General features: G+C 32.8%; 1 non-coding gene across 1 annotated transcript; it reads right to left on the reverse strand.

Annotated features, from left to right (window-relative positions):
• Positions 1-22,080: 22,080 nt before the first annotated feature.
• LOC120589023 (5S ribosomal RNA) lies at positions 22,081-22,199 on the reverse strand. Its single transcript, XR_005649368.1, has one exon. It is a non-coding gene; the product is annotated as a 5S ribosomal RNA (ribosomal RNA).
• Positions 22,200-25,318: the final 3,119 nt, after the last annotated feature.

Consider the following 25,318-nt stretch of genomic DNA (forward strand, 5'->3'; position numbering starts at 1 on the left):
CTACATTTGTTTTTCTCCTGTTAGTCGGTTTTATGTCCATTTAATTATTAGACCAACCTAAGAACCTAGATGAGAAAAAGGAAAATTTTCTGCTTCTAAACTCTCTATTTGAAGAGAAATTATTTCTATCTTGAAACTTTTAGATAGATGTATTGTATTAAGATTCTGTGTTATTCGTTTGTTAATATCTGTGTATGTATTCATCTTTGTTCCTGATACTAAGATGTGGAAAGATCCAAAACAGATTTGGATTGTGTGATTGTGTATGTGTATGTAAGCATTGGTTCATGCATTTACATCATTTCTTCATATTTCACTTTGTCCTATTTAATATTTTCAGTTTAAAATATATGGAAAAATATACAGAAAATTGTAATTGTCTGAGTTCTGATTCACCCCTACCAAGCAATTAACATTAATTTCCAAAACTCTTATAACCACTTACCAAATATGATGACTTATTCAAAGTTACCTTTGTTATCTGCAGCATTAGTGGGAAGGGGATTCTATGGAACACTTCCAAAATCTTCTTCTGAGAATTTGATAAGCCAGATTCATATTCATGTTCTGTTTTCGCTAGTCAATTGTCAGTATAAAAAAAGTACAGTACAATGTAAAGATTAAATTAATATATTTTTAAATGTACTTATTCATATGTCATAATTTTATCAGTTCCTTTTCTCCATTCAGCAAATTATTTCCCTCTCAGCCTTCAGTGTCAGGAATGGGGCAAGCCCATTTCACAGCCCATCCCTCCTAAATATCATGGGAAGAAGAATGAGAAGAGGGAGAAACATCCAGCTTGGCATTTATAAATATTAATATTAATACAACTAATCCTCCCTATTCATTTTGGGTGTGAAGCAGAAGAAACTATTTTCAAAGAAACAAAGCTTTTAGATAGCCTCTTTGTCACTTCTCTCCTACTAAGTGAATCAAGTCAAAATGGCATGAGAGGTCACTCCCCTTTATAAAATTTAACATCAGGAACATGAATACAAGAAAAAAATGAGTTATGAGTTATGTTAAAACATCAAATAGTTTATAGATTTGGAATTCTTATTAACTAATGAGATATTGAACTTTTAAAATGTCAAATCATTATTTAAAAATGTTTTTTAAAACTCATCTGATTCAAATAATTTAGTCAAATATTAGTGGAGTAAGACCAGAGATGGAAATGTATTCTGTAAAAGGCATTTATTTGAGCAAAAAGGAGCTGCAGCCCGGAAGATACAGATTTAGGTAGCAACCTAAATTGTGTTCCAATGAAACAAAGGGGAGGCTGTCTTGTATTCCAAATGGTTCCACCCAGGTTCTCAATTAGGTCCATTTTATGTAAATGATGTATCCAAATTGTGCAGTTGTGATTGGACAGAGCAGGTCTCAGTCTATTGATAGAAAGACAAAACCAGGATTTCCCTGCTGCGGTTGACTCAGGGGGTAGAAGCAAGATGGACAGAGTGTGGGAAGCTGAGAGTCCAGTCTGAGGTTCTTCCTAGTATACAAAGTCATGAGGAGCTCCTGTCAGCAAACTAGGTTCTTATTATTTATAAAATTTGGGACCTCGCTTGACCATGAGGAGTACAGATAGGTTCCTTCTTGGGCTTCACATCAAATGAATATTTCTTCTAGAGGTCCACAATTCCAATATTTCCTTTAAATGTAAAGTGTTGTAATAATTGACATCCTGAAAATTGAGATAAAAATATTACTTAAATATATGTAACGGAGTGTCACTTAAGTGCTGACTTCAGTGTGTGCTTGATGACTGGGAGAAAATAAAGTAAAGAGAAGAGAGGACAACGTTTTATAAAGTGTTGGAAAGGTAGATTTTATATATAGAATTTCCTGTTCTTTGTAGCTTCTGGTGTGGTGATGAGAACTTTTTGTGTCAAGAAAGTAAGTTACTTGGAGGCTACAGCCTTATTTTTAGGCACCAATATTTCCCCAAAGCTATAGGTGTTTTTGAATTCCCAGTGATTTTACCTTGTCAGCTGGTTGAATAGTTACTGAAGTTCATTCATAATGTTATAGTTGTTTCTCCTCTCGGTCCCAGATCTGCTATTAACTGACTTTAGACCAGCCACTCAAACACTTGAGCAGATTTCTTGATTTTTAAGCTTTTGGCCTTGCTTTGATTCCAAATCTCACATTCTAGGACCTTGTGATAAAATCCTGGAATCTGACCTTGGTAGAAGTATGTAGAAGACAGAGGAGGAAAGGAGAGAGGTGATTTTCTTTTACTGCTTTTGGCAATGCTGTGCCTAGTCTTTTAATTTAACTCTTTGCCACACATAGATAATGAGCATCCTAATGAAAATTTCTAAGGTGGCTTTTATTGGTAAATGAGATCACTACTAATAATAACAAAAGAATACCCACAGCAGAGGATCACATTCCTTTCTTTAGCACTTAAGTTCCCAAGCACTGTATTAAGGGTTTTACATGCATTAGAGCCCTTAATCCTCACAAAATTCCTCTGTGGCAAACACTATTATTATTCCCAGTGCACAGAAGTGGAAATTTAGGTTTATTTCTGAAAAGTAACATAGATTACAATGCAGTGCTTGGAGAGGTTCAAGGTTTCAGAAAATAGGAATTTAGGGGTTCCTCAAAGATATTACATTAAATATATTGTTGCAATAATAATTTTTCTAAATAAAATTTCTTTAAGGTCTTAGCTACAAAAATAAGTGTTTGATTGGCCTGAATCCATCCCTCCATTCTTTTTCCTTCTGATACATCTCGTGTACTCAGGAAACCCTGTGTACTATTGCGCTGAATCCAATTCTTTTTAGAGATTTTTCTATGCAAACTATATTTCTTTTTAAGTTTCTAACCATTTTTGTTTTTACTTCAATCTTATTGCATGTTATACTTTCAATCTCCCTGGTTTTATTTTTAGAAAATCTCAGTAAAATACTTATATAACCTCTGCTCCAGGCCCTTTCACAAATTGTCAGGCTGCTAAAGGACCCATTTATCAAATCTCCTTCTTGCTATCTCAGTAAAATTGCTTCAGTTCCCATTTGATACACCTTTAAGCCCTGAACTTTCTTGAAGATTCTAGAACTCCCAAGAAGCTCTGTTTTCATAGTAACTTCTGGTTTCTAAGTTTGGTTTCTCAGTTGCTGTTTTCTTATACCCTTCCCTGTGTGACCGCTCAGAAAGATTTTGTGAGGGTTGGAGGCTGCTTACGAGGATACTGGTTAGATGTGATAAGAAAAAAAAAATTGGAGATGTTCTAAATTAAAATTATTGTGACTGGAGAGTAAGAGAGAACAGTTAGCCTATTAATAGCTGTGTTAATAGTCCTGACAGAAGGCAGCTCACATTCCTGTGTACCTGTTGGAATTTAGGATTGATTTCCATGTGGCTCTTTCCACGATTAAACAAAAGAGAGAACAGGCAGGCACCATGGAACCTGGAGGCTCTGCTTCTTATTTACACATGAACTTCTGATTCTGCTGCCCACAGCTAATCCACAGGGGCGGACACTTCTTCCTTGTGGACTCTTTTGCACCTATCCCAGAACTAGCCCCACTTCACCCATCTTCTTTGTCTATAGCTAATGTAAATCTTTTCAAAATGGCTTACATCTTTCTCCCATCTCCCTGATGTATAAAAAGGCTTACAAAACCTGGAAACGGTGGACATGATGTCTTTCCTACCTAGCCACACTGCTGGTGGTTTAGACTCCATGCCCCAAGACCACTCTTCTTCTTTCTCTTCCTCTTCCTCCTCCTCCTCCTCCTCCTCCTTCTTTTGTTAGCAATGGCCTAATAAGCCCTTCCTTTTAAAGACTTTCAGCCATGGAAATTAAATTTTTGTGTAACAGATGGAGACCGACATCATAAAAACTCAAAATAACTGAATATTGCAGATTATTTTTTAAACTGTAATGTGGCTATGCCTCCCCTGGGGAAATATCACTACCCATTAGCCTTATAAGAGGCTCCCAGTTTTTCAGGTTGCTACCCAACAGTGGTTCCTTTCACAGTAACTAACTAACTTCTGATGGCATCTGGAGATCTTCAGCCTCAATGTGGAGAGTGGTTTCATCAAGATATACCTGCAGGTGTGACTAAGGAAAAAATAGGACTTGTGTTTCAAACAATATTGAGAACCTTAGAGGGATTCTTAAACATTTCAAGTAAGTCGAGAAGAGAGAAGAAGAACTGAAGAACCAGGAATTCTTTCTAATCTGGGATTTTGAGAGCTCCAATGTTGTTCTTGTGATGATGGGGGAAGTTGTTATTCACATCTTAAGTTAAAACTCGACACATAAAAAATAGCAAGCACAAATAAAATAGCATACATTTTGACAAAACTCATCAGACACTTAAAATTAGTGAAATTTGTTGTATGCAAATTATACATCGATAAAGATGATTTTTTAAAATGACATGTAAATAAAAAGTTGCATGACCTCAAAACCAAGTATATTAGGTTCCTCCAGAGAAACAGAACCAGTAGGGTATAAGGAATTTGCTTGTGCAATTATGAAGGCTGAGAAGACACACAACCTGCCATATGCAAGCTGGAGACCAGGAAAGCTGATGATATAGTTCAGCCTGAGTCCAAAGACCAGAGAAAGAGGAGAGTCAATGGCGTAAGTCCCAGAGGGAGAGTCAGAGATCTGAGATGAGATGTACCAGCTCATTGAGGCAGGAAAAAGGATGGAGTTCTTCCTTCCTCAACCTTTTGTTCTATTCAGGCCCTCAAGGAATTAAATAATGCCAATCACATTATAGCTGCCAATTTACTTTATTAAGCTTAGTAATTCATATGTTCATCTAATCCTAAAACATTCTCACAGACACACCCAGAAATAAAGTTTAATCCCATTATTTCCAAACCCCAATAGTTGAGTCTGTCAGCCTGCATGCACTAGCCAAAAGAAATGCAGGAGCAGCACTTTGCAGTGAAGAAAGGAAGTAATTTATTACTGTAGAATTGACCAGTCCGTAGTATGGATGAGCTCGTGCTCTGAAAAACTTGACTGCCCGATGGCATGTAGGTTACAGATTATATAAAAGAATATCACAAAAGACACAGTGGGTTAGGGTTTTGTGATCATGTTGGGAGCTGATTGGTCAGAGGTGAGGTAAGGCTGATAAATCATTTCTTCAGTTCTTGAGGACAGTTATGAGGTCTGGTGTTCCTCTGTCTTGTTTCATGGGGAAGTAGCAAGGGAGTCTTTCCATCTTAGGGCTCAGGAGCTGAAACGTAATTTGGAGCAAGATGTTCTCTTTCGTTCATCAGATGTCTGGAACGTGTGACCATTAGTCAGGTCTTGGCTACTGTCTTCTGCTGCCATGGGCATTAACGATTATTGGCGGAGGGAGAGGGGGCGAGGAAGAAAAGGCTAGTTCTGTGAAGTATGTAGAGAGATAGGAAGGGAAAAAAATCATATGACTAGTCAAAAAACAAATCAAAACCATAAGGACCCTTGGTTTCATAAGCACTATGTGACCAGTCAAGTTGATGTATAAAATTAACCATCGCAAGTCCACTCCTTGTCAATTTAGCACCCATATGCATCTCCTTAAACCATACTTAATCTTCAAATAAAGGCAATAACAAAGTCAGAGTTCTGCCTAACATGATGCAACTATCTTGTGTACAATTGAAAATTCACTTACCCCTTCTCCAGAAGAGGAGGTCAAGTCCTTGAGTGATATTTACTCTTCTCGATAGCCCATAATTTAAATACTATTATGCAAAATTAACAATACTTAAATACTGTGATATAAAATCAACACATCCTATCCTACATGATGAGGGAATAGAGAAGAAAGAATCTCTTCATAGTCATTTTTTCTTATGGATTGTCTTAACTATATTATGTATTTTCTCTAATATTATATTATAATCATGTTTAATAATATAAATATTTTAAATGCAATTTTTATGTCTGTATAACATCCATTTTGTGGATAATATATTGACTATTCCTTTATTTTGGTCACTGTGTCTGTATTTTGAAAAAATTATTATAATTTATGCTGCAATCGATATCATAATGCAAATTTTGCCTATGTATCTGTTTATTTACTTAGGTCTAGATTTTGAGTTCATGCATCAATGGCTATTAATTTTTTTGTGGTAGAAACTGTAGATTTCCAGAAATATTTACATTTTAAATTATTTGCTACAGTAAATTGTCTAAACTATCACAGTTTCAATAGTAATAGCTATTAGATATTTTGCTTTTATTTTGGTACTTCGATAGCTTAGAATGATCAAAATTGTTTTCCCTTTTTCATTTTCAGTTGTTAAAATAGTTTGGAGTTTAAAATATGTTCATGTGTAATATGGAATCTTAGAGCCCTAGTGGTCATTTTGTGAACCTCCAATGTAAGCATATATACAGTTCAAATTTGAAAACTCCTGGTGTTATGGAGCCCATTGCTTTGTATCATATGACACTTAAATGAAATAATTATATCTGGAAATATATCCAATAAGGAAAATCTGCCATTAAGAGAAACATACTTAGCAAAAGTGGAATCTTCCAAAATTGAAGATCAATATCAATGATGCAGGATATCTTGATGCGATGCCTACGTCCCTCCATGTGTAGATTCAGTGTGTCATAAAAATGGTCAAATGATTAAAATAGTCACATATGAAAATAGCATCAAGTTGAAAATGAAACATAAATTTGTCACTTGATTTTAAAAGAGACTGTTAAAAGGTAATTAAGAATTTTGTGAGGGCATAACAAATAATTTTCCTCCTACCTTCTAAATTCTTCTAGCTGGGCTAATAATCAAATTAATAGTGACAGATTAACATAAAATGTCCAAAGTTTATTATACGAGTATACATTTGAGGGTCCATAAGAATGTGACTCAAAGGGGCATTGGGCATTTAAGGTTTATATGCCATTTTGGACAAAGGGGAAAGTGGAGCAGGGGTCCGAGATTTCTAAGAGGAAGTAGGCAATTTACAGGAAGATGAGAAAGAGTGGAACACTTGTCAAACAAATTCCTGCTAGGCAATCCAGAAACAATGGGACAAAGGGAGGAATCCATTAGAACATGTTTTTGCACAGATCCTTTCTTTCTACCATTCTTAATTCAAAACGCTAAGATATTTCCCTTCGTGAAGCAGGCCTTTCCATCTGATTCCCTTAGGCAGGAAAGGGAGAGGGCAAAGGTTCTTTCTGAGTCTTTTGTTTCTTAATAATCAGCTTAAAATCAATATCCCAAAAAGGCACATTTTGGGATGGCAAAACTTTTATCCCCTTAAATTTCAATGTTTTTTTTTTTCTTTTTTCATATGGAGAACAAGCTCAATCATCTTTCTTGCTATTCTACAAAATCATAGCTCACTCAGCTGGCTGGAGAATATTCTAAGTGTTGAGCGAGGGTCCAATCTCCCAATATTGTAGAAAAGGTACAGATACATTGGAGTTAGGTAGTCCTAGCTTTAAATCCTGCTATTTATTGCTCATATGACTTCACTTTCTGTGAATCTTGGTTTATTTTTTAATAAAATAAATATAATATTATTTCCTAGTCTGCTGTTAGAATTTAAAGGTATAATATACATAAATATCATGGTGCCTGGCTTATAGTAACTACTGAGTAAATGTTAAATTTCTTTTCTACCACTCTTCTGTTCAGAAACAGCAGTTTTGTTTTACAGATATCTTCTGAACAATTTAATATTCTAGGTTTTCTATCTTGTTGCTTCTTTTGCCCTCCAAACGTATACAATTGCACTCTCTGACAATCCTCAACAAAGGATCGGGTTGTCTCCTAGATCTCACTACATAGCCTCAATCCAGATTTCTCAAAAAGCTTTCTCTAATCCCTTGTATCCTGGATTAATAGCATCTATATTTTAAGTTTGTTCAATACCTCTTCCTCTCTCTATGGTTTTTATCATCATAAAATGCTGTCTTTTCATCCAGGGTCCTAAATCCTTGGATTATCACTGTTTGAGGGCAAGGATTCAAGTTAACAAGCATTTCTATTGAGGTGGTTTTATTTGTCATTTAATAAACTCAGTGCTTTAGGAGGTAGAAAGGCAAATTAATTCAAGTAGTAACAAAATAAGAGGTTAGATAACCAAAAGTTTACAGCTTAAAAAATTAATATAAATGACATAAGTAAATTAAAAAGTAATATAAAAAATTTAAAAAAAAATATACTTTCTATTTTCACTTGACATAAGCGAAGATAGTAAAAGGCCCATTACTAGTTGGAACAAGTTATCATTCAAGGAGAAAACGTAAAACATCTAAATGATATACTTTTACTTTTTTTTATTCAACTTTGATTGCTTTTTAAATTTTTTTCCAAAAATAAAGTGATTGTTTAGACTGACTTGAAATCATATTGCTTTGTACTCTGAGTCATTGTTGCAGAAACAGAAAAGGAAATGATAGATTGTGATTTTTAAAGGAAAAAAATAGATCTTTTTCTTGATTATGAATGAATATTGTAGTTAGTTTACGATGCTCAAATCTTGCTATCACAAAGTGTGAGCACTAGGAGTTTCAGCACCACTTGATAATCAATGTTGCAGACACCCTGTTGCTTATGAAAAAGTTACTGTATTTTCCACTTTAATCTGGCAAAGATTGTGAAGAGAAAGTCTGAGTATAAAAATAAATCCGAAGGAGTACTGTTTATCCTGAACAAAGAGCATCTAAGTTAAAGCGGCACAGAAACAAGAACAGTTCATTTCGTATACTTTTTGGAATTGCAGGGTAGCCCAATATATAAAGCTGAGACATGAAACCATGTTTTAAACGTAGGATGACTATAAGATAAAATAAATTTCATTTGTCTAAACAAGAAACAAGTTATTTTCTAAAGAAATATCATTCCAGAAAGTTCTAATATCATAGAACTCATTTAAGAGTCTTTAGTAGAAACTTGTAAGTCCTTTCTTATTTTAAAATAAAATAACTCTGAAGTCTTTTGCAGAAATTATTTGTAGGGAGGGAGAGTGTATTAGTTTTAGTTTTTCATTCCTGCCACACATTTAGAGACTTAAAACCTCACGAATTATTATCTTATAGTTATGTATCTTGGAAGTCTGACACAGGTCTCATCAGGCTGAAATCTGAAATCTATGTCCAACTGAGGCTGCATTCTTTCATGGTAGCTCTAAAGGGAGAATCAATTTCCTTGTTTATTCAGATTGTTGGCAGAATTCAAATCCATGTGATTGTAGGACTGAGGTCCTCTTTTCCTTTTTGGTTGTCAGATGTAGGTCATTCACAGCATCTAGAGGCTGCCCATATTCCTTGGCTCATGGGCCCTCCCTTCATCTTTAGGACAGTAACAAACAGCAGATAGAACCAATCACATTTCAAATCTCTCTTGTCCCTGCTCCCATTGTCCTATTTCTCTGGCCCATGTTTCTAACTTCCTCTTCTACTTTTAAGGACTGGTGTGATTACATTGAGTCCATGGGAATAATCCAGAATAATATCCCTCAAGGTCCTTAAAGTCTTTAAAATCCTTTTGCAAATTAAGCTAACATATTTACAGGTTCTGAGGATTAGAGCATAGTCATTTTTGGGGGGAATGGGAGAGAGTTATTCTGCCTGACTACCATAGGAAGATAAAAAGATTCTTGATTGTTCTCCCTTCTGTTTTTCCTAAACTGCTAAGTGGGCATTTAAGAAGCCTTATTGGCCACATGATTTAAGAAGGTAAGTAAATGTTTGGAAATGATCTACTTGTATTGTCCAGGGTGGTTGATATGCTGTTGACTTTTGAAATGAAATCAGTTTCACCTTGTGTTTACATTCTCAAAACTATAGTTGGGTTAATGTGGATGGAGGAGGGAGAAGAGGGAGGTAGATGACATGGCTATTCCTTAAACTACCAATTAGAGATTTTAGTTTTAGTTTCCTTTCTGAAAAATTATCTATATCTACAACAAATTGAAAAGTGCTTCAGATACAAATAACTAGTTTGTGAGTATATTTTTTTATATGAGTACACAGAGTAAGAATGGAGGCCAATAGAATTTGACAACTTTAGGTTCATATATAATATAATTTGGATTAGGAAACTAGTTTTGTTTTAAAAAATTAAAAATAACTACATTTCTGAACATGTGGCACTAGTTGAGAAGCAAATTATGCATCTGACTATATTTGTCTCCAAGATTCAGTTTAATGTGTAGTGTGGATTAAATAGCACTTTATCTACATTTAAATTAGGAATGAATATTTATATTGATATGGAACAAGACAGGGACTTGTTTGTTTTCTTAATTTGTCTACTGGAATTAGGTACTAAATAGTAATACATTATCCGTTGTTAAGTCTGTCAAGAAAAGTACTTTTTATATGTGTGTGTTAATAGGCATTCACTGGAGAAATTTTATGTTTCATCTATAACAAAAATAATTTATCTTATTTATACAATGCTTATTAAGGGGTAAAATGTTTTAGAGTATTGTTCCCAGTTATGTCAAGAAAACCTGTAGTTGTAAAATCATTATAGTAAAGAATTATACTAGTCTTAGAAAAAAATTCATTGCTTAAACTTGAACAGAGATTTTGTGAAATGACACCTGAAATGAATCTTATTTCAATATATAATAGTTACAGTAAAAATAAATGTTACTCCTCAAGGTTGTAATGGACCTATGTCCCCCCAAATCAAAATTTCATAGGTGCTTTCTATGAATCATCCAACCAAAAGAAAAGAAAAAGGTAAAAAGTCACGAGAGCCCTTAAAATGCATTTTTTAAAAAAATCTGAGTAATGTGCCAATTCTCTTTCAAGAACCATTATGTTAATGTTAGTCAAATGGCTCATTTTGGGTTGTTCTTGTAGTGATAGAAAAAAATAATAATAATCTGATTAAATAATTGAACTTCAAAGACAGTTGATCCTCAGAATGATAACCTAACTTTGGCATCTTTAGTAGTGATCAAAAAGAGAACAGAAAATCTCAAAATATATGGACCATTTACTTTTTCCTTTTCAAAGAAAGAAAAAAGGAAGAAAAGAGGATATGTCTAGTATTCATTGCATATTAGAAATTACAACATGAAAAATTTCTTCAGAATAATTCCCTTCTATAGCTTCTCTGAAACAATACATTTATATGCTTCTCTGAAAATTCCAGTTCAAGGAGTTTCTTCTAATTGTGATACAAATAGAAAAGCTGTTGCTAGCCAGTACTTAGAAACATAATATCTAGAGAAACATTCTGTACTCCTCGGCTGAGTCTGTAACACCAGTTTGAGATCTTGGAATTTTTACACTTTTTAAAATAACTGAACCAAAGACATTTGAACTTAGTGTAAACCACAGTATAGACCGTGAAATATTAGGTTAATGTACTTATCATAGTACCCAGAACATCTATCACCTAGTTTTAGTTTGATTTGACAAAACATAGATGAGTTTGATGTTCATTTTTATTCAGATAAAAATATTTCTTTAGCTTAATTTGCCATTGTTATTTACTATTGGTATCTGTTAAAGCCATTATAATTAGAGGTGGTTGATATTTAAGTGGATATTATTTGTTAATGTAGCACACAATGTTGTTATTGTTAAGGAACAAGCAGATTTAAAATAAGACTCCAAGTACCTTTCTTAAAACAAATATTTTATACTTAACCATCCCCCTTACCTCTATATAGGTTATTACTAAAGTGGATAAGAAAATATCAACACCAACTTGAGCATACATAAGAAACTGTCTACCATCATAATATTTTAATCATAAAGAGTTAGACTTACCTTAAAAACAAAGGGAGGGTTTCCTGTTCCACATGTAAGGAGTTTGGAAGTTACCACTCCATCCTAACAACAAATAAAGCTGAACAGACTGAAAAATCAACCTTTCTTGGATCTATAAGAGAGGGGAGAACACAGGGCAAATTGCTGCCCCCAACACTGGAGAGACAGACAAGCGAATAGAGGGAATCACAGCTTACTGGAACAGATATTCTCAAGCAGAAACCACCATGGGAACCAGTGCCAAAGTAGGAAAACCTGAGCTGTAAACGACAAATTGCTGGAGGCTCAGTGTGGACAACTCTGAGAGTCAAAAACTGCAGGGAAACTCGGTCATAAAGGTCCCCACAATATGATCAGATTTATCTCCAGGAGCTTGAGCAGGTTCCCACAGTAAACATCAGAGAAGTATCCCTTCCTACTTCTGGCAGGGGGAGGAGAAAAGGGACCATTTTGAAATGTACCAGACCACTCTGTTCTTCTTACCAAGGCCTACTTTCAAGGAAAACTATTTAATGAGATCCTAACTTGCTGGGGTATTATCAGAGCCTAACTGACCTGGAGGAAGGGAAATGCCCAGATCCAGCCCACTCTGGCAATCCTGTTTTATCTAAGGGAGGACAAAAAGACTGAGAAACTCTTGTGAAGTTCACAGTCCAGAGGCATAGGCTCACTAAAAGACTGATACGTAATCATAGGACTATAGACTGCTTTCTGTCTCCCCCTACACCTCACCACCAATTTACTAAAGGCCCATTTATACCAGTTCCTTTTACCTTGTACATTATGTTTGGCTAGCATGAAAAAAATTACAAAGCATACTAAAAGGCAAAAAAAAAAATACAATTTGAAGAGACAGAGCAAACATTAGAATCAGACATGGCAGGGACGTTGGAATTATCAGACCAGGAATTTAAAACAATTATGATTAATATACTGGTGATTCTAATGGGTAAAGTAGGCAGCATGCAAGAACACATGGTCAGTGTAAGCAGAGATATGGAAATCCTAAGAAAGAAGCAAAAAGAAATGCTAAAGATAAAAAACAAAAAACAAACAAAAAAAAAAACAAAGAAAAAACAACAAAAAACCTAACAGAAATGAAGAATGCCTTTGATGGATTTATTAGTAAACTGGACAAAACTGAAGTAAGAATGTCTGAGATTGAGGATATAGTGATAACTGGAAAACTGAAAAACAAAGAGAATAAAGGCTAAAAAAACAGAAGAGAATATTCAAGGACTAGGAGACAACTGAAAAATATATAATATATACAAATGGGAATACCAAAAGGAGAAGAAATTGAGAAAGGAACAGAGGAAATATTTGAAACAATAATGACTGAGAATTTCCTCAAATTAATGTCAGACAACAAATTACAGATACAAGAAACTCAGAGAACACTAAACAGAATAAATGCTCAAAAAATCTTTACCTGGCAAATCATTCTCAAACTAAAGAAAATCAAAGAAAAAGAAAAAATTCTGAAAGAAGCCAGAAAGAAAATACACCTTTCTCGTAGAGGAACAAAAATGAATTACATCTAAGTTCTCCTCAGAAATCATACTAGCAAGAAGAGAATGGAGTGGAGTATTTAAAGAGTTGAGAGAAAATAAACACCAACGTAGAATTCTGTGCTCTACAAAATTATGCTTCAAGAGTGAAAGAGAAATAAAGACTGTTTCAAACTATCAAAACTTGGGGGAATTTGTTGCCAGTAGACCTGCCTTGTGAGAAATGTTAAAAGAAATTCTTTAAAGAAAAGGAAAATAATATAAGTTAGAAACTTGGATCTACATAAATAAGGCAAAGCATCAAAGAAGAAATAAGTGAGGTAAAATAAAAACTTTAATTTTAAATTTTGATATAAAAACAGACAACAATTTGTTCAAAATAATAACACCAAAAGTGTATTCAGTGTATTCAAGTATATAGATATATATATAATGAATGATAGCAATAATACAAGAGGTAGGAGGGAGGAATTAGGGTTATTTTGTTATTATAAAATACTCACACTCCCCAGGAAGTGGTATATAGTTATTTCAAAGTGAATTTAGATTATCTGTAAATGTATATTGCAAACTCTAGGGCAACTACTAAAGAAAGTAAAAAACAAAATAAGTGTACTGATATAATGAGAAAGGAAATACAATCATGTAACATGTATCTTTAATAAACATAGATTTTCAATTTTTATAAATATTTTAATATATTATTTTTTTCTTTATTTATAGGACTTTTTGTTCCCCATCGGAAAAATATTTGCTCAGCATCAGATCATAAACATACTTTTTGTTTGAGAAACTTTATATTTTTATTTTTTATAATTTTACTTATGATCCATCTTGTATTAATTTTTGTTTATAGTCTAATGTGGAATCAAAGTTCATTATTTTCCATACCTACATAGAGTTTTACAGAAATATGTAATGTGTTGAAGACTTTCTTTTGTCTTTGAACTTTTTTGGCATCTATACCAAAATGACATATGTACAGATTTGCTTCTATATTCTATTCTGTTCCATTGTTCATCTAGTTTTATGCCAAAAAACACTGACTTAATTGCCATATATTGAAAATATGTCTCGAAATCAGGAAATGTGAGTCTTCTAGCTTGATTTTTCTTTCACAAAATTGTTTTGACTGTTCTATGTCCTTGAATTTTAAAAATTGGTTGTGGGGTCTTTGACTAGACATTTATTGATGGAACTTCAGAGAAAATGAATTTTTTAATAATACTGCATTTTAATACACAATATGAAATTGATCTCCATTTATTTAGATTTTATTTAATTCTTCTCAGCAGTATTTTTCAGTTTTCAGTGAAGATTCTTACACCTTTTTGTTAAATTTATTAATAAACATTTCAGTGTTTGGCATTATTTATAAATAGAATTTTATTTAAAATTATTTTTTAATATTTTTCTTCTATTATAATTGATTTGTATATATCGATCTTGTATCCTGGGACTTTGACACATTCATTTATTAGTTCTAGTATATATTTTGTACCATAGATTTTTGGGATTTTTCTACAAAATAGTTTTGTGAACAGAGACTGTTTTGTTTTTTTCTTCCCAATCTACATGCCACTTCTTTTTATTGGGCAATTACAACCTCCAGTAAAACTAATTAAATGCGTTTAGGTGACATTCATGCTTTGTTCCCATTCTTAGGAAGAAAACATTGAAAAAATCATTTTTGAGTATATTAGTTGTATGTTTTTCATAGATGCTGTTAATCAATCAGATTGAGGAAGTTTCCTTCTATTCCTAATTTTGAGAGTTTTCACCATGAACAGTGATGGAATGTGTCATATGCTTTTTCATGCATATTGAATTGTACTGCCATTTATGACAACATGGATGGATCTTAAGAGTATTATGCTGAGTGAAATAAGTTGGATGGAAAAAGACAAGAATCTTATGATTTCACTCATATGTGGGAGATGAAACAGAAAACAACAAGTAAACAAAACACACAACAAGAAAAACTTATTGATACAAACAGTATGGTGATTACCAGAGGGAAAAGGGTGTCTGGGGAGGTTGAAAAGAGTAAAGGGGGTCAAGTATACGGTGACTGAAGGAGATGAAGCTTTGAGTGGTGAACACACAATGCAATGTACAGATAATGTGTTATAATACTGTACACTTGAACCCTATATAATCTTATTAAACAATGTCACCCCAATAAATTGAATAAAAAAATCTATTTAAAAAATTGTTTATGTGGTTTTATCTGTTATTCTGTGAATGAAGCAATTACATTAATTGATTTTTCAGTGTTAAACCTATCCATTTTTCTTGGAATAAATCCGTTTCCTCTATTATCTTTTTTTAATTTCTGGATTTGTTCTGTTGATGTTTTGTTTACAACTTTTGCATGCATACTCATAAGGGATAAAACCTTTTTTTTTTTTTTTTGGTCAGAATTTGGTACCAGGCCTATTGGGTTCTTTTATAATGAGCTCAAGAGTGATTTCACATTTGCTGTTTTCTGATAGAATTTTTAAGATTTATGTTATTTCTGTCTTATAATAGATATAACCAATGAATTCATTTGAGATTGTAATTTTCTTTGTGAGAATATATTTTTTATTTATTTATGATTTATTTAATAGAAATAAGGCTATTAAGGTTTTATATTTCTAATATTAATTTTGGTAAATTGTATAATTAAAATAATTTCTCCAATTTATTTCTAAGTTGACAAATTTATTGGCATAAAGTTGTTTGTAATACTTATTGTCATTTTAATTTGGTAGATTCTGTAGTGATTTTTCCTTGTTATTCATAATTTGTTTTTCTCTGTTTTCTTGATAATGTTCTTCTGGTTTTATGAATTTTATTTGAATTTTTAAAGAACTAAAATTAAAGCCTCTAAATATTTTCATTACTAGCCATTTTCTCTTTAAGTAGCTTTTCTCTTAATTATTTTCTTCCTTCTATTATATTTGGGTTCAAAGTAATCCTTATTATTTGAATAAAACTTTTCTTCCTTTCTAAAAATGATATTAAAAGCTATGAATTATTTTTCTTGATACTTTTTTTGGCCTTTGTCCCACAAATTTTGATATATTGTCCTTTTATTATAATTTGCTTACAGTTATTTTTCTAATTTTTCTTGTTTTCTTTCTTGAATAGTTTAGATATTAACTCTTTAAGAAACAATTGTATATTTTCTAGATATCTTATTTTTATTGACTTGTACTTTAATTCTATTTGGTCAGAGAACATATGGCCGGCCTAAGACTTTAAACTTTTAAAATGTATTGAGATTCATTTTGATTCAGCATATTTGTAATCTTGGTAAAAACTTGTTGTGACCTTGGTGACAGGCTGATGTAAATGGCAGTATTCATTAGTGCATATTATTCTGATGTAGTTGAAAGCTATACTTCTAAGGGATTCTTCATGCAGCACTTGTTTTAAATATCTTTGGATTTTTAAGCAGTGTGTGCATTATCTTTCATGTCCAAGTGGATATTGGTAGGTTTGACGTGATCACTAGATATTTTAGAACATAACTTTTTTATGATCACATTTTGTTCATTCCAGGCTTCTCATATTTTTTTTCTGAGGTTCACATTGATGCGGGTTCATTTTTATGCAGCTCACTTGTGAGTGATTAATATAAAATTTGTCTAGTCAAAAATTGCTCTCAGAAGACTGTATTATAATCATAATTACAACAATTTCAAAATATACTATGTATAATACTCCCTGTGCTGAGATGTTGAGTCAGGCAGCACAACTCTTAAATTTAAGCCAAAATGGCTCATTATCTCGAAACTGTAATTTCAAAAGTTGAAATCTTCACCTAATTATGATTTTGGCTGGTACAGCTAATTACTGTTGGTAACCCCTTATATACATGTACATTTGCAATTCCTAGACATCTCTTGCAGTGAAATTGATGACTAATTTGGTCAATGTAACGTGAGAGAAGAGACTTTGGGGCCAAAGTCTTCTCTTCTTTGTCCTTTTTTCAGTCCGTTGAGATGTCACAGGACATCTCAGAGGCTAGAGTACAGCCAAGTACAAAGTGGCCTGTGTAACTCATATACAATCATGACAACAATGAGACATAGGCTTCTTTTCTGTTAAAGCAGTGAGACCACTTGAAGTATAATTCAACTAGGTTTGGAGGGTGTTTTATTACATTCTATCTGTAAATTTTCTTAATTCTATGATGCTGTCTTCTGCAGTTAAAAAAATATAGTAAATAAGCTTGTAAAGTACATTTTAAAATCATATTTGGTTACTATCATAAAACAACATAGTATTAGTTGTAAGATATGATATATAAAATAATATTTTAAAATACTTCAAACGTGATTCATTCTCTATAAATGTTAAAAATTACTTAGCATTTTGTATTCTCAAGAACTGAGGTTTTGATTTATATAAATTATAATGACTAAGATATATTTTGTCCTCACTAAATGTTACCAGTTATCCTCTCAACTCTGTGAAATAAATAGCTAAGATTTTACATATTCAACTAATTTGTTCCAACTTGCACAGCTGATAAGATTAGACTGCAGAATGAAACCCAAGTCTTGTAACTTATAATCAATAGTCTTTACATCATACTAGAACAGCCCAGTCATTTCAGCCTTTTTGTACTCTTTTTTTAACTAATTTTTTTTTTCAGTTGTAGTTCGCATACAATATTATATTAGCTTCAGGCATACAGCATAGTGATTAGAAATCTGTATAACTCATGAAGTGATCACCCCAATAAATCTAGTGCTCCTCTGACACCATACACAGTTATTACAGTATTATTGGCTATATTCCTTATGCTGTATTTATATATCTCCATGAGTGTTCTATAACTACCAATTTGTACTTTTTAATTCCTTCCCTGCTTTTCACCCGGCTCTCCAAACCCCTCTCATCTGGTAACCCTCAAAATGTTCTCTGTATCTATGAGTTTATTTCTGTTTTGTTTGTTTGTTTTGTTATTTAAATTCCACATGTATATGAAATTATATGGCATTTGTTTTTCTCTATCTGACTTACTCCACTCAGCACAACACCCTCTAGGTCCATCATGAAATATCTTTTCCCATCCCCTTCCTTTTAGCCTCTGTGTGTCTTTTAATCTAAAGCGAGTCTCTTGTAGGCAGCCTATGTAAGGGTTTTGTTTTTCTATCCATTCAGCCACCCTACCTTTTGATTGGAGCATTTAATTCTTTTTCATTTGAAGTACTTGTTGATAGATATGTAGTTATTGCCATTCTTTATTTATATTTTTGATATATATATTTTTCTTCTTCCTAAAGAAGTCCCTCTAACATTTCCTGTAGTACTGACCTAGTGGTGAACTTCTTTAGCTTTTTCTTGTCTGGAAACCTCTTTATCAATCCTTCAATTCTAAATGATAGCTTCCCTGGGTAAAGCAATCTTGGTTGTAGGTCCTGGGTTTGCATCACTTTTAATATTTTGTGCCAAACCCTCTGGCCTGTAAAGTTCCTGTTGAGAAATCAGCTGACAGATTTATGGGAGCACTCTTGTAGGTAACTAACTGCTTTTCTTTTACCACTTTTAAGATTTTTCTCTGTCTTTAACCTTTAACATTTTAGTTATGATGTGTCTTGGTGTGGATCTCTTTGGGTTCATCTTGTTTGGGTCTCTGAGCTTCTTGGAGTCATATGTCTATTTCCTTCCCCAAGTTAGGGAATTTTTCCATCATAATTTCTTGAAATAGGTTTTCAATTCCTTGCTCTCTCTCTTCTCCTTCTGGTACCCATATGATGTGAATGTTTTTACCCTTGATGTTGTCCCAGAACTTCCTGAACCACAATGTCAAAAATAAGAGTGGCATGAAGAGAAGACTAATCATGCTCTCTTTCTTCACCTGATGCAAATGCTCTCAAAGAGTTAAAGAATTATTGCAATCAGATTCCTATAAATTGAGTAAGAATATTTCAGTGAATTTTCCAAATTACTGGTTCTCAAAATGTAGTTTGCAGCATCATCACCAAATTTGTTAGAAATGCAAATTCCCAGGCCCCATCTCAAATCTATTGAATCAGAAACTTTGGAGCGGGACCTAGAATTTGTCTTATAACAAGCCTCCAATGCATGCTAAAGCTTGAGAGCCTTTGCTCTAAATCTGTACTGTCTGGTACAGCAGACATTAGCCACATATGGCTATTGAACGTTTGAAACGTAGTTTGTCCTATTGCGATATACTTTAAATGTAATATACATACAGGATTTCAAAGACTTAGTTTGAAAGTATAATGGAAAGTATTTTATTAATAAATGTTAATATTAATTAAATGTTTATATGATAATATTTTAGATGTATTGGGTTAAAAGGAATAATTATTACAGTTAATTTCACCTGCATTATTTTACTTTAAAAAAAAATGTGACCACTAGGAAATTTTAACTTTTATATGTGGTTCACATTTTATTTCTGTTGGACAGTGCTACTCTGGACAGTGCTTGGATAAGCCCTCCAAGTTCTTTCTTTGATCCTTTAAGTATGAAAAGTACTTCTCTCCTCATTAATACCCACAACTAGAGAATCATTTTAATTCTTGATTTATATGTAATTATATAGGTTCAACTATTGAGTGCCTTTCCTCTGAACCTGATAATTTTTAGCTCATTCTTCAATATTCTGTAGTTGGATGCTATATGTAGACTTCATTAGATTAAATCCTGAAGAAATTTTACTAATCTAAATATAAGCATGTTGGTATATTTTAACTAAAATCATATCTTATGTTGTCATACATTGATTGTATTTGTACTTTGTCCCAGTCAGTATGGCATAGCAGTGACATGTAAAACGTGAAGAAATATGTTTGTTTATTTTCAGATTTATTGAGATATAATTTATTGAGATATAATTGACTTATAACACGGTTAAGGTGTACGATAGTTGATTTGATATCCTTATATATTTCAAAATGATTAGCTAACACCTCCATCACATCACCTAATTGCTATTTCATTTTTTGTGATGAGAACACTTGAGATCTACTCCGCAAATTTTAAGTATATATTCCAGTATTGTTAGCTATAATCAGCATGATGTACACTAAATCCCCATAACTTAAAAATCGTATAACTGGAAGTTTTCATCCTTTGACTAATATCTCCCCATTTCCCCCACTCCCCAGAGACTACCAATCTACTCTTTATTTCTATGAGTTTGGCTTTTTTAGAGTCCACTAAAGAATGGTAATAACTATATTTCTATCAACAAATACCTCAAATGGAAAAGAATTAAGTGCTCCACCAAAAGATAGAGTGGCTGAATGGATAAGAAAACAAGACCCCTATATATGCTGCCTACAAGAGACTCACTTCAGATTAAACGACATACACAGACTAAAAGGAATGGATGGAAAAAATATGTTGCCTTGATGGACCTAGAGAGTATTGTGCTGAATGAAATAAATCAGATAAAGTTAAATGTCACATGATTTCATGTCCACGTGGAATCTAAAGAAGAAAATAAACAACAACAAAAATGGAAATAAACTCATAGATATAGAGAATATTTTGAGGGCTACTAAATGGGGGTTGGGGAGACGATAAAAAGGGCAAAGGAATTAAGAAGTACGAATGGATAGTTACAAAATAGACATGAAGATATAAAATGTAGCATTAGGAAAATTGTTAATAATGTTGTAATAAATATGTAAGGAGGAAGAGAGGTATCGATTTAGTGGAGTGATTACTTTGTAAGTTATATAGATCTCTATTCATTATGCTGTACAACTGAAACAATATATTATTGCATGCTAACTATAATTGAATAAAACTCATTGAATTGTACAATGTAAATATGAGCAACTAATTATCTATTCTATTTCAATAAAGCCAGAACGAAAAAGATTCTACATATAAGTGAGATCATACAGTATTTGTCTTTGTCTGACTTATTTTGCTTGGCATAATGCCCTCAAGATTCATCCAAGTTGTAAATGGCAAGATTTCCTTCTTTATCATGGCTGAATCATATTCCATTGTGTGTGTATATGTATATTCTCTTTCTCTCTCTCTACACACACATATATATGCGCGCACACACACACACACACACACATATATGCCACATCTTCTTTACTTATTCATACATTGATGGACACTTAGGTTGTTTCCATATATTGGCTATTGCAATAATATTATAATGAAAATGGGAGAGTAGATACCTTGTATGTATACCCAGAAGTGGAATTGCTGAATCATATGGTAGCTCTATTTTTAATTTTTTGAGAAACCTCCACACTGCTCTTCATAGTGACTGTACTAATTTACATTCCCACCAATAGCGTTGAAGTGTTCTTTTTTCTCTATATCCTCAACAACACTTGTTACCTTTTTGTATTTAATGATAGCCATTCTAAGAGGTGTAAGATGTTATTTCATTGTGGTTTTCATTTACATTTCCCTGGTGATTAGTGGCATTGAGTACCTTTCCACGTACCATTTGGCCAGCCATTTGTATGTCTCTTTTGGGAAAATGCCTATTTAGTTCCTCTGCTCATTTTTGAATTGGATTGTTTTGATACAGATCTTAGAAGAAAATCGTTCAACCTTTTAACTTTGAGGGTGATATAGGCTCTGCAATTATCTTATATGGCCTTCTATACCCACTTTATTAAGTGTTTTTATTATGAAAGGACATTGTTTTGTCAAATGCTCTTTCTGCATCTGTTGAGATATATGATTTTTATCTTTCATTTTATTAAGATGGTATAAAATATTTATTGATTTGTGTATGTTGAATCATCTCAGGGATAATCCTCCTTGATTATGGGGTATGATCATTTTAATATGTTGTTGAGTTTGAATTTTAATTTTTTTTTACGCCTACAGCACCTGGTCTTCCTAGGTGGTCTCCCATCCAAGTACTAACCAGGCCCGACCCTGCTTAGCTTCCAAGATCAGATAGGATTGGGTGTGTTCAGGGTAGGATGGCCGTAGACATATTTGAAAATATTTTGCTGTGAGTTTTTGCATTTGTATTCATCAGCGATATTGGTCTATAGTTTTCTTTATAGTGTTTTTATTGGCTTTAGTATCAAAATAATGCTGGCATCATAAAATTAGATTAGAAGTATTTCTTCCTCTTCAATTTTTTGGAAGATTTTGAGAAGAATTAGGATTAATTCCTCTTTAAATATTTGGTAGAATTCACCAGTGAAACTGTCTGGTCCTGAGATTTTCTGTGCTGGGAGGTTTTTGATTACTGAGTCAATCTCCTTACTTGTTATTGATATGTTCAGATTTTGTATTTCCTCATAATTTTACTCTTGGTTGGTTGTTCCTAGGAATTTATCCATTTCTTCTAGGTTGCTTAATTTGTTAGTATATAATTTTTCAAAGTAGTCTTGTGATTTTATGTATTTCTGTGGTATCGTTTGTAATATTTCCTCTTACATTTCTGATTTTATTTGAGTCCTCTCTCTTTTTTTCTTAGTCTTGCTAAAGTTTGCAGTTTTGTTTATCTTCTCAGGAAACAAGCTCTTAATTTTATTTTTTCTATTGATTTTTCTAGTCTCTATTTCATTTATTTCTGCTCTGATCTTTGTTTTCTTTCTTCTGCTAAATTTGGACTTTGTTCTTTTCTTTCTAGTTCTTTTAGATACTGTTAGTTTATTTGTTTAAGATATATATATATATATATATATTTTTTTTTTTTTACCTTAGGCATTTATTCTGTTATAATTGCTTTTGCAGCATACCAAAGTTTATATATGTTGTACTATTTTCATTCTGTTTCAAAATATTCTTTTGATTTCCTTTTTCATTTCTTCTTTGACCCCATTACTTGTTCGAGAGTCTGTTGTTTAATTTCCACATAGTCGTGAATTTTCCAGCTTTCTTCCTGTTATTGATTTTTAATTTCATACCATTGTGGCACAAGATATGGCATAATTTCAGTCTTCTTAAATTTGCTAAGATTTGTTTTGTGACCTATCAGATGATCTATCCTAGAGAACGTTTATGTGCATTTGAGAAGAATGTATATATGTTGTTGCTTTTGAATGGAATGTTCTGCATATGTCTGTTAGGTCCATTGAGTGTAAAGTAAGGTTGCAGTCCAACATTTCCTTGTTGATTTTGTCTGGATGATCTATCAATTGTTGAAATTGAGAGTATTGAAGTCCCCAGCTATTGTTATATTATTGTCTTTTTCTCCCTTCATATCTGTTAGTATTAGCTTAATATATTTAGGTGCTCTGATGTTGGGTATATGTATATTTATGATCATTAAATCTTGATGAATTTACCCCTTTATCATTAATTAATGACCATCTTTGTGTCATTACAGATTTGGGCTTAAAGTCTATTTTTTCTCATATAAGGACAGCTACCTATGTTCTCTTTTGGTTTCCAATTGAATAGAGTAGTTTTTCCACCTCTTTACTTTGAGCCTATGTGTGTTCTTAAAGACAGTTAGTCTCTTATAGGAAGCACACACCCATCCAGCCACTCTGTACCTCTTCATTGAAGTATTCAACCATTTACTTTTAGAATAATTATGGATAGGTAAGGACTTACTACTGTCATCTTATTGTTTTCTGGCTGTTTTATAGTTCCCTTGTTCCTTTCTTCCTCTGTTGCTGCCTTTCTGTGTGAATTGATGATTTTCTATAGTGGTATGTTTCACTTCCCTTCTCTATCTTTTGTGCATCTACTGTAGGTTTTTGCTTTGTGGTTACTCAGAGGATTACATAAAACATCTTATATGTAACATTCTATTTTACACTGATACAAATTTAATTTAAGTCACATACAAAAACGCTACCCCTTTTGATTCCCCCTTTTATATTTTTGATGGCACCATTTATAGTTTTATAATATATATCCATTAAAAAATTGGTGTAGTTGTAGCTATTTTAAATACTTTAGTCCTTTAATCTTTATACTATATTTAATTAGTTAACACATCACTATATTATAGTATTAGGGTATTCTGAATCTGACCATATGCTTACCTGTAAGAGTGTGTTGTACGTTTTCATATTGCTAATCAGGATCCTTTCATTTCAGCATGAAGAACCGCTTTCAGTACTTCTTGTAAGGCAGGTTTAGTGGTAATTAATTCCTTCAGCTTCTGTTAATTAGGGAAAGTCTTTATCTCACATTCATTTATGAAGAACAGTTTTTCTGGGTAAAGTATTCTTGGTGGACAGCTTGTTTCTTTCAGCATTTTGACTATATCATTCCATTTTCTTCTGGCTTACAAGGTCTTTGGTGAAAAATTTACTGATTGCCTTATGAGGTTTCCTTCTAAAAATAATTTTTTTTCTCTCTTGTTGTTTTTAGAATTCTCTCTTTGGCTTTGATTTTAGATAGTTTTATTATTATGCACCTGGATAGGTGGTTTTGTATTAAAATTTGGGAGTGACTCTCTAGCTTTATGAACTCAGATGTCCAAATCTGTTGCCAGGTTTGGGAATTTCTCAGCCATTGTTTCTTTAAATAAGCTTTCTAACATTTTCTCCTCTTTTATCTTTTTAGTACTCCAAAGATATGTACATTATTTCTTTTTATTGTGTTCCATAAGTTCCATAGGCTTCTTTATTCCTTTTCATTCTTCTTTTTTTTTCTTTTTCTTTTTGTTTCTCTGATCGGATAATTTTTGTTTACTTCTCTTATAGCTCACTGATTCTCTCTTCTGCTTGTTCAAGCTTACTGTTGAAGCTCTCTTTAATTCTTCAGTTTAGTCATTATGTTTTTCAGCTCCCAATTTTCCATTTAGTTATTTTTTTTAATGTTTTCTTTCTCTTTGTTGAACTTCTCATTTTGTTCATGTATTGTTTTTCTTATATTGTAAAATTGCTTCTCTGTAGTTTCTTGTAGCTCTCTGCACATCTGTAGAACAATTATCATGAACACTTTGTTGAGAGATTCCTGGAACTCCATTTCTTTAGAGCTAGGTACTAGAGGTTTACTGTATTCCTTTCATGCAGTCATATTTCCCTGATTCTTTGTAATCTCTGTAGGCTTGTATAGATATCTGCCCATTTTAAAAAGCAGTCATCTCTTCCAGACTTTATAGACTGACACTGATAAGGAAAGACTCCACTCTGCGAGT

The sequence above is a fragment of the Pteropus medius genome, unplaced genomic scaffold (assembly GCF_902729225.1).
Source record: "Pteropus medius unplaced genomic scaffold, Ma_sr-lr_union100, whole genome shotgun sequence".
Lineage (NCBI taxonomy): Eukaryota > Metazoa > Chordata > Mammalia > Chiroptera > Pteropodidae > Pteropus > Pteropus medius.